The following is an 8,822-nucleotide window of genomic DNA, read 5'->3' as shown; positions in this document are numbered from 1 at the left end:
AGTCCAGGCCTGCAGACCTGAGAACTACCAGTCTACGTTAGCCTTGGAGTCAAAGAAATGCTCCCTGCCTCCTGCTAAGCCCTGTACCCAGGACCCCAAAGTGTGGTCCCAAAGCTTTTTGATCCTGCTCCTACACAATGGTAGGGGTGGGGCCTGGCTTGTCCCTGAACTACTCCGGCTTCCGGCTAGGTTTGCTGGGGGAAAGCTCTTAAAACCCCTTTGGTTGCTGGGACTTGTACACGAGACAAAGCCACGGCATGCCTGCACCCCGGCATGGAAAATGCTGTCTTGGCCTTTCCTTTGCACCCGTAGAAAGTACCAAAAGTACCCTGGGCGCCAGCTTGCAATGCTAGTCAGGGAGCTGGGCTCTGATGCCTGCGCAGGCGAGGCTAGACCTGTCTTGTTCACTTCTGGGGCCAGAACTCCCAGAGAATGAACAGGCATCTGTGGGAAGTTAGAGATTATACCGTATGGACAAGGTGCCCTGGATGCAGGTCGTGCAGCCCCTCAGAGGGGAGAAGAACAGCACAGCCCAGAGTGGTCAGGAGGGTCCCCTAAGGAAGGGCCAGAACTGCACAATGAAGAGGAAGTGAGTTGGGAGGCAGATAGTTGGGGGCCTTGTAGAGAAAGGTTGAGGGGTGAGCCTCCCCTGTCCCACCTTTCCCAGACCAACCCTGAACACTGAGGAAGGCCGGCCTGCTAGAGCTCAGAGAAATGTGAGCCAGCACCCCCAAACGTGCAGACAGGGGAAACTGAGGCCTAGAGGGGCCAGGGATCTGCCTGGGTCTCACAGGCCGCTGGAGCTCCCCTTCCTCTGCTTCATAGCCCAAGAATTTAGGAGCCATCTGCCCTAAGCTCAGGAAATCTTCAAACATGCAGCAACACAAGACAAAAATTCGAAACCCGTTTAGCATGTTAAGCATTAGTTACTTTTATTGGAAACAAAAACACAAACAAACAAAAAACGCCCAAAATACATAATGTTATTTAAAAATGCTGGTGGAAATTAAAACGTTAGGGGTAGGGTGGGGGCTTGGGACTCGCTCCATCACAAGCAGTTCACTTGCTCACTGCCTCGGCCCAGTGTTACCAGGTGACTCCTTCCACAGCCTCTAGGGCTCTGGAACCCCGGGAGATCGTGATTCCGCCGGAGAGCACCCCCTGGTGGCTAGCTCTGAAGAGGCTGTGTCTGAACTGCAGGGCAGGAAAGTAAGGAGGCTGACAGTTGAACACCGGGCCCCTGCCTCCCCCACAGCTGTCACCACTGCACAGAGGATGGCACTGGATTGACTGGCAGAATTCATCTTCCTCATGAAGGAGCTGTGACAGGGTTCTCATCTGGGCTCTGGAGGAGGCCTGGTGACCAGATGTTCTGGTTCAAGTGAGTCGCCAAAGGGGGTCTTTATTTATTTTATTTACAAAATGTTTTTAAGTTTATTTATTTATTTTGAGAGAGAGAGAGAAAGAGAACATCCCACGCAGGCTCCATGCCGTTGTCAGTGCAGAGCCCTATTCGGGGCTCGAACTCACGAACTGGGAGACCATGACCTGAGCTAAAATTAAGTCAGACGCTGAAGCAACTGAGTCACCCAGGCTCTGTCTTTTAGAACAGAGTTGCTCACAGGGGGCATAGGGGGGTAACACCTCATGATTGAGCCCCGCCTTCAGTGTTGGTGACGGAGCCCTGGCACACAGCTGGTGAGGCTCCATAGTGACAGGCAGGGCGAGGTGTCATTGGGAGTGACGGGGTTCAGGAGCACTGACTGTACTCTGGCTCACCTTCTCAGGCTGGCAGGACAGTGACAAGGATAACGGTAGCCACAAAGGTAGCTCACGTTTGCTAGGTGCTTCCTGGGGCCGGCACCGGGGAGGCCTCACCACAGCTCCGTGAGGCAGGCCGTCTTTTTTTGTTGTTAACGAAGAATCTCACAGGCAGAGAGAACAGATCCACATACATCACATCATCCCAACTGCACAACTGTCAAGATTTTGCCACACGTGTTTGGCTCATTTCTTTCTTTCTTTTAAATTAAGTATATTAAAGGGGCACCTGGGTGGCTGGGTCGGTTAAGCATCCAAGTTCAGCTCAGGTCATGATCTCGCAGTACCTGAGTTCAAGCTCCGCGTCGGGCTCTGTGCTGAAAGCTCAGAGCCTGGAGCCTGCTGTGGATTCTGTGTCTCCCTCTTTCTGCCTCTCCCCTGCTCACTCACACTGTCTCTCAAAAATGAATGAACATTAAAAAAAATTTTTTTTAGTTAAATACATCAAAGCAAATCCCAGACATCATGTCATTTCACCCTTGTGTTCTTCAGTATATATTTCTAAAAATATGAACACTTTCTTACATAACCACAAAGCCATTATCACTTCCTCAAAAAGTGAATGATAATTCCTTGGTGTTATTCTAATACGTGGCCCGTGATGTGGGCAGTCTTATTGCCCCCCTTTCACGGAGGAGGAAACAGAGACTCTGGGGGGACAAGTACCTTGGTCCAAGGTTACACAGCTTCATGGTGATGGGGATGAGATTTGAACCCAGGGAGCCTGACTTGGGAGCCCACCACTAACCCACTCTCTCTGGATCTTAGTTTCCCTCCCTGTGAAGTGGGGAATAACAAGGGCTGCTTTGCTACTTCACGGGATAATGCATGAGGAAACCATGTTGTTCTTGCTTCTAACGATAACAATGAAAATAATAATGAGAGGACACTATCAGAAAAATCACTAGTGGGGCACCTGGGTGGCTTATTTGGTTGAGCGCCCAACTTTGGCTCAGGTCATGCTCTCACGGTTCGTGAGTTTGGGCCATGTGTCGGGCTCTGTGCTGACAGCTCAGAGCCTGGAAGCTGCTTCGGATTCTGTGTCTCCCTCTGTCTCTCTGCCCCTCCCCTGCTCCTACTCTGCCTCTCTCTCTCTCTCTCTCTCTCTCTCTCTCAAAAAGAAACATTACACATTTTTTTAATAAAAAAAGAGATATGACATTTAAATCAAATGCTGCGTTCCCACTGATATGTCAGCTGTCTATCATCTCATTTAATCTTTACCGTTTCTTCATGACCAGCTTCCTTACAGGTGAGGGAACCAGGGACTCAGAGGGAGGAAGGGCCTCCCCAAGGTCAGGCCACTGTCCGCTGACAGGAGCAGGGTTTGGGCCAGGCTGGTCTACTGGGGGAGGCAGAAAAGCCTCAGGTATGTCAGGAGCTGAAGGTGGCCTTTGCTAACGGCTTTGGAGCATCCTGCATTCATGAGCCATGAGATGACTGTGCGCAAGCAACAGAAATCCCCTGCAGAAGTGCAGTTTACTGCAAGGATAAGGGGTGGCTCACAGAATGGATTATAAGGAGGAAGCCAGGCTGGGAACATGATGGAGCAGCCCTGCCTGGGACTTCCAAGGCAGAACTGCTCAGGAGGGCCCATCTGGGCTCCCCCCTGGGGACCCATCCACTTCCCACTATTTCTCTGTTTCCAAGTATTTCCCAAGACCTTAGAACCCTGGGGGAGAACGTCGAGGAAGCCAGCCTGGATGGCATGGCCCCTGCCCAGTATAGCTGGGAGAATGTGGCACTTTCCTGGAGGGTTTGAGTGCTGGGCCATGCCAGGGTTTTTTAAAGGAGTGAAATGGGGAGGAAACTTGAGGGGATTCCCCTGAGAAGACTCAGGCGGCTCTGGTTTTCACACGTCATTTTGCTTCTGGTCCTAGGGAGTGTGAGTCACATGTGAAAGTCTCTTGTTTTGCGAGGCCTGTGTCTGCTGCTGCCACCACCTTCACAGCAGCTGCCACCTCAAGGCAGGAGGCCCAGAGAATGGGCAGGACTCCCCGTCTGCCAGCCAGTGCTGCAGCTATGGGAGGAAGGCATTAGGGACGATAATTTTTGGGCCCAGTGCTGAGGGGGATTTTCCATCCTATGCATTACATGAAAGCAGAATGCAAATGACATAGCAATGAGCCTATGCCCTAGAAGCCCTTCTGCTGGGTCAGATGTGAAGGGGGCCTGTGCCTTCCAGAAAATGCTCCGTCCACTTGCCTGCAGGGAGAGCCACAGCCTCTGGCCTATCCACTGCCACCTACTCCTCCTCTTGCAGGAAATCCGCCTGGGTCTGTACCCCTGGGCACTCAGTACTCTCCAGGGGCCTCAAATCTTTATGAGAAGTAGGTAGGGCTTAAAGTCTAAATGACCAAATAAAAAGGATCCTGATGCTTCTGTTTTCTCCACTTGTGGCCTATGCACAACGCTGGGCACACAGGGCCTACTGGATGGACAGGGCCAGCCAAAGGGCCAGGATGTCCCAGCAAGGCTTGGGAGATGTGGGATGGCCCTCTTCCCATGCAGCCTCAAACCCTGGACCGGACCCACAGATTCTGGTGAGACAAGGAAGGAGGCTGGGAAAAGCTGACTCCAGGGAGGGGCTTTGGGGGCTGTCTAGCAGCTGGCAGAGACCCAGCAAACTCCCTGCACATGATATCCTGCTCTACCAAGGCTGTCCCAGGCTGTTCAGACGGGGGTGGTGGGGTGGGCAGTGCAGGGAAGATAAGCCAATAGGGAATGTGGAGAAGAAGGGGGTGAAAAAGACCCCTGGGCCCTGGCCTCCTCACCATATATCTGAAGGGGACCTTCGGGGCCCAGAGAACCAGACAAGTTTTAACTTCTGGGAAGTTAAGGAGCAGGTCTCATCAAAGGGTAATTCTGTGGCAACCAAAGGGCAGGTCAAAATATAGTCCGTCCCCCAAACCAGGCCCAGCCAGATATTGGCTTTTTCTAGTGACCCAAATTTTATTCCTCCAAACAGCTTTCCTTCTCAGAGTCTGGGCTCTACTTGAAGCACACTCAGCCCTGAGCTGGTGAGTTTCAAGGAGTTCTGTCTTTCCTACCTGTCTGCTTCTCCCCTCCTCCTTTCTCTTCCTTCCCGCCATCTTCTCTCCACGAGGGTCTGTTTCTCCTGCCTCAGAGTTCCCCACCCTACCCCCACCCCCACCGCCACCCTGCCTTCCTGCTCCAACTCAGGCAGCCCCAGAGCGCCTGACCTTGTTTATTTATCAGGCTGCAGGATCAGAGCCTAGGGTCCGGCCTGGCCTGCTCACTCCTGCTGCATAGACACCAACATCACAACTTTAAATCCAGGGCAGTTTTTACTTCCAACCTGGCTGGATTATTCTCCTGCCCCTTATGGACTAAAACGTGCCCCGTTTGGACTTTGCCTCCTCCCCAGTGCCCCAGTCTATTTGAACTTCCAGGGGTTAGGGTGGGCACCTTAACCCGCTACTCGTGCTGGCTGCAGACAGCTCGGATGACACAGTCAGGCCAAGCTCATGCAGAAAGCTTCAGGAGCCTGGAGCCAAGGATCATTTTGTGACGAGGATGGGGCTCGTGGTCAGGCCCACACAGGGCATCACCATCTGTCCAGGCACAGAGGGCTGGAGGGTGAAAGGGGAGTGCTGGCAGAAGCTGGCAAAGGATTGGTCTAAGAGAAAGGAAGGCTGGGGTTGGCCAGACCTGTCCTGTTCGGGTCCCCATGGGAAAGTCCCTAGGACCCTGGACCACAGTTGCAGGGAAAATGCAGCCATCATCTCCAGAGGCTGTTGGCCTCATTCTGGACAAACACACTGTTGCTCCTGTCCTCTCCCTCAGCCCTGAGGAGCACCTTGAGGCCCAATCGCTGTCAACCTCTCCACCATAGATGTGGGTGTAAAGAACAGCCACTGGACTGACCTCTCCAGGGTGCACCTAGAGGGCTTCCAGGAAGAGGCGGCTTCCCTATGCCTGTGCCCGGCTGCAACTGGAAACTCACCCTCACCATTTCATCATTTGAAGATTTATTTAAAAGAGTTTTGTGTTGTGGCTGCTCTGGGTGAAGTTCTTGGTGATCTGATTTTAAAAGCCTTCCTCTCTCCCCCCTGCCCCCCCCGCCCCCCCCACTCTCTGTGAGTTACCATAGAGATACTTTAGAGGCAAAGCAAAGTTAATGAGCTCGATTGGGCCTTTTTGTGTTCCTGAATGTTTTCCATTTCTGAGCCCTTAACATATAATTAGAGAGATTATTTAGCATGGACGTTTTCTTTTATTGTAAATTAATTTCAAAACCAAGTTCTGAGGTTAAATAATGATTGTATTTGTTAATCAATCCAACCTGGGTTTCCTTCCCAAAGAAAACAGGATGTCATTGTCAAAATGTTGGGAACAGGATGTTTGAGAACTTGGGGGTTTCATTGATTGCGATGATGTTAAGGGTCCTGGCAGTCAGTACTAATGTGTGCTGACATCTTTTTATTAGACAGGGATGAGCTCTGGGAGGAGGTGAAACTCGAGATGCTTTGGGGAAGGGGTGCTGGGGGGCCGTAACCTTCCAGCCATGGGCGAGGCCCCAGGAGATTTACAGCTTCCTGACAGGGGGCTGCCAGCCCCTTTGCCAGGCCTCGGTTTGCCTGCTGGAGAGCCCATGAAACGTCTAACCAAACAAGGTGAGGTGGATGAGAAGCTGGCTGCTTAGGCAGTCGGATGGGCTAAATCACTTGAAGGCTTCTTGCTTCTCCAGCTCTGTTTGTCCGTCAGGGTAAGTTCTGCTGTTTTTCCCAGGGTTTCTCAATCTTGGCACTATTGACATTTTTGGCCAGATAATCCTTTGTTGTGGGGACAGGCCTGTGTGTTGTAGGATGTTTAGCAACATTACTGACCTCTACCCACTAGATGCCAGTAGCACACATGTACCCCTTCCCTCACTGTTGTGATACCCAAACCATCTCCACATGTTGTCAAATGTCCCTTTGGGGACAGATGTACCCCCAGTTAAGAACCACTGAGTTAAAAAATGATACATATTTAGGGGCACCTGGGTGGATCAGTCGGTGAAGCATCCGACTTCAGCTCAGGTCATGATCTCAGGTCCGGTCCGTAGGTTTGAGCGCCGTGTTGGGCTCTGTGCCGACAGCTCACAGCCTAGAGCCTGCTCCCTCCCTGTCTCTGCTCCTCCCCTGCTCACACTCTGCTTCTCTCTCTCTCAAAAATAAATAAGCTTAAAAAATAATAATAATATGTATTTATTGTCGAAACTAAGATAGACGTAATCTGTAATTCCAGTATCCAGAGTTGACCCCTCTTAAGATTTTGACGTACTTCTTTCCAGACTTTCTCTTCCACACATGTATGTGTTTTTGCCTTTTTGTGAAACTGAGGCCACAGAGTGTGCTGTTTTCTAACTTGCCAAGGCACAGGCTACGCGGTGGAGAGCTCTCCTCATTGCCAGAGCTTCCTCGCTGCACCTTCTTTTCAAGCTCTGTTGAAAGCTCCCCTCTTCAGTAACGGCTGGCTGGGGGGCCTGGAAGGGTGGTACGGAGGTCAGCGGGATCTCATCGTCAGCTTTAAGGGTCCAAGGACCGGTGTGATCACCCAGAGCTGATCTCCGGGGAGTGACACGTACACACACTAGTGCGCTGCTTACAATCACATCGCCCCAGCTCCGTTTCCACCTGGCCCAGAGCCCTGGCTGTGCTCCGCATGGCCTTGGGTTTTGCTGGTCAGGCCTGGCAGAGAGCCCACGTCACAAGGAGGGGGTGCAGGGTGGGCCAAGGCAGCCAAGAGCTCTCAGGTGCCAGGTAGCAGGGGAAGGAGGGCTCTGACCATGCGATGGGTTGCGGGCCCTCCGAGTGTCTCATGGAGGCAGGAGCCTTTCTCAGGGAAAACACCCACATCTGCCCAGCTGTGCGTGCAATTCCACAGACCCCAAGTGAGGAACTTCAGAGGGCAGGGATTTTCCTGGGGACTTGTGGTGACCTAGAGTCTTACCCTCTCTCTTCCAGGAATATCTGTCAAGACTCTGGGAAGGCTCTGACCTCACATAGGACAGTGCCTCCCTCACAATACAGCAACGTCAGTAGAGGATGGGTGCCAGATGCCTGCATCCTGAGAAGTGGGACTGAGAGCTGAGCTTCTAGCATGAGAATGCTGCACAAAGCCCGCCCTGGCTGGTCCTGTACTATGGGCTGGGCTACTCACCTACCGTGCTCTGCATCACCCAACCCGATGGAGAGAAAGCTACCATTATCTGAGCGAGTTGCCATTTTACTGGGCTGGAAACAGGCTGAGACTTGCCCAAGGACATACAGCCTTGTGAGTGGAAAGCCGGAATGTGCACACTCTCAACCCTGAAGCTATGCTGTCTCTAAAGGAGGGCAGGGTGGGTTTGCCTGTGTGTGAAGGACGGGTGCATACTCTGCGAGGAACCCTGGGACCTTTGGTCCTGGGCCCATCTTCCCAGCCGGGATTGAGAGTGCTTCTGGCACAGAAGCCCAATGGAAGAAGGTGGATGCCAAGGGCTAGAGGAATGAGGAGGGGAATCAGTGTTTTGTGGGCATAGAGTTTCAGTGTGGAAAGATGAAAAAGCCCTAGAGATCTGTTGCACAATGATGTGAATATACCAAACACTTCTGACCTGTACAATTAAAATGCTTAATATAGTCAATTTTGTGTTATATGGGGTTTTTTAAAGTTGTTTTTTTTTTGGTTTTTGTGTGTTTTTTTTTTGAGAGAGAGTGCACAAGTGAGGGAGGGGCAGAGAGAGGGGGTCAGAAGATCTGAAGCAGGCTCCATGCTGACAGCAGTGAGCCTGATGTGGGGTTCGAACTCATCGAACTCACGGACTGTGAGATCATGACCTGAACCAAAGTCAGACGCTCAACCGACTGAGCCACCTAAGCACCCCAGTATGCTATGCATTTTTTTTTTAACCACAATAAAAAATAAATGTGAAGAGAAAACAGTCAATTATGGAGGTCTGAAAGCTGCAAGAGAAGAAAAAAGGATGCTTTTGGCTCTGGCCTGGCCTCTTT

At 51.7% G+C, this 8,822-nt stretch overlaps 1 long non-coding RNA gene across 1 annotated transcript; it reads left to right on the top strand.

The window, feature by feature from the left end:
- The first annotated feature begins 871 nt into the window (after positions 1–871).
- LOC109492805 lies at positions 872–8,455 on the top strand. Its single transcript, XR_002146792.2, has 3 exons — positions 872–1,381; positions 4,247–4,364; positions 7,794–8,455. It is a non-coding gene; the product is annotated as an uncharacterized LOC109492805 (long non-coding RNA).
- The last annotated feature ends 367 nt before the right edge of the window (positions 8,456–8,822 follow it).

Source organism: Felis catus, chromosome A1 (assembly GCF_018350175.1).
Source record: "Felis catus isolate Fca126 chromosome A1, F.catus_Fca126_mat1.0, whole genome shotgun sequence".
NCBI lineage: Eukaryota > Metazoa > Chordata > Mammalia > Carnivora > Felidae > Felis > Felis catus.
The sequence above is the reverse complement of the archived record's forward strand: the minus strand, read 5'-3'. Positions and strand labels throughout refer to the sequence as shown.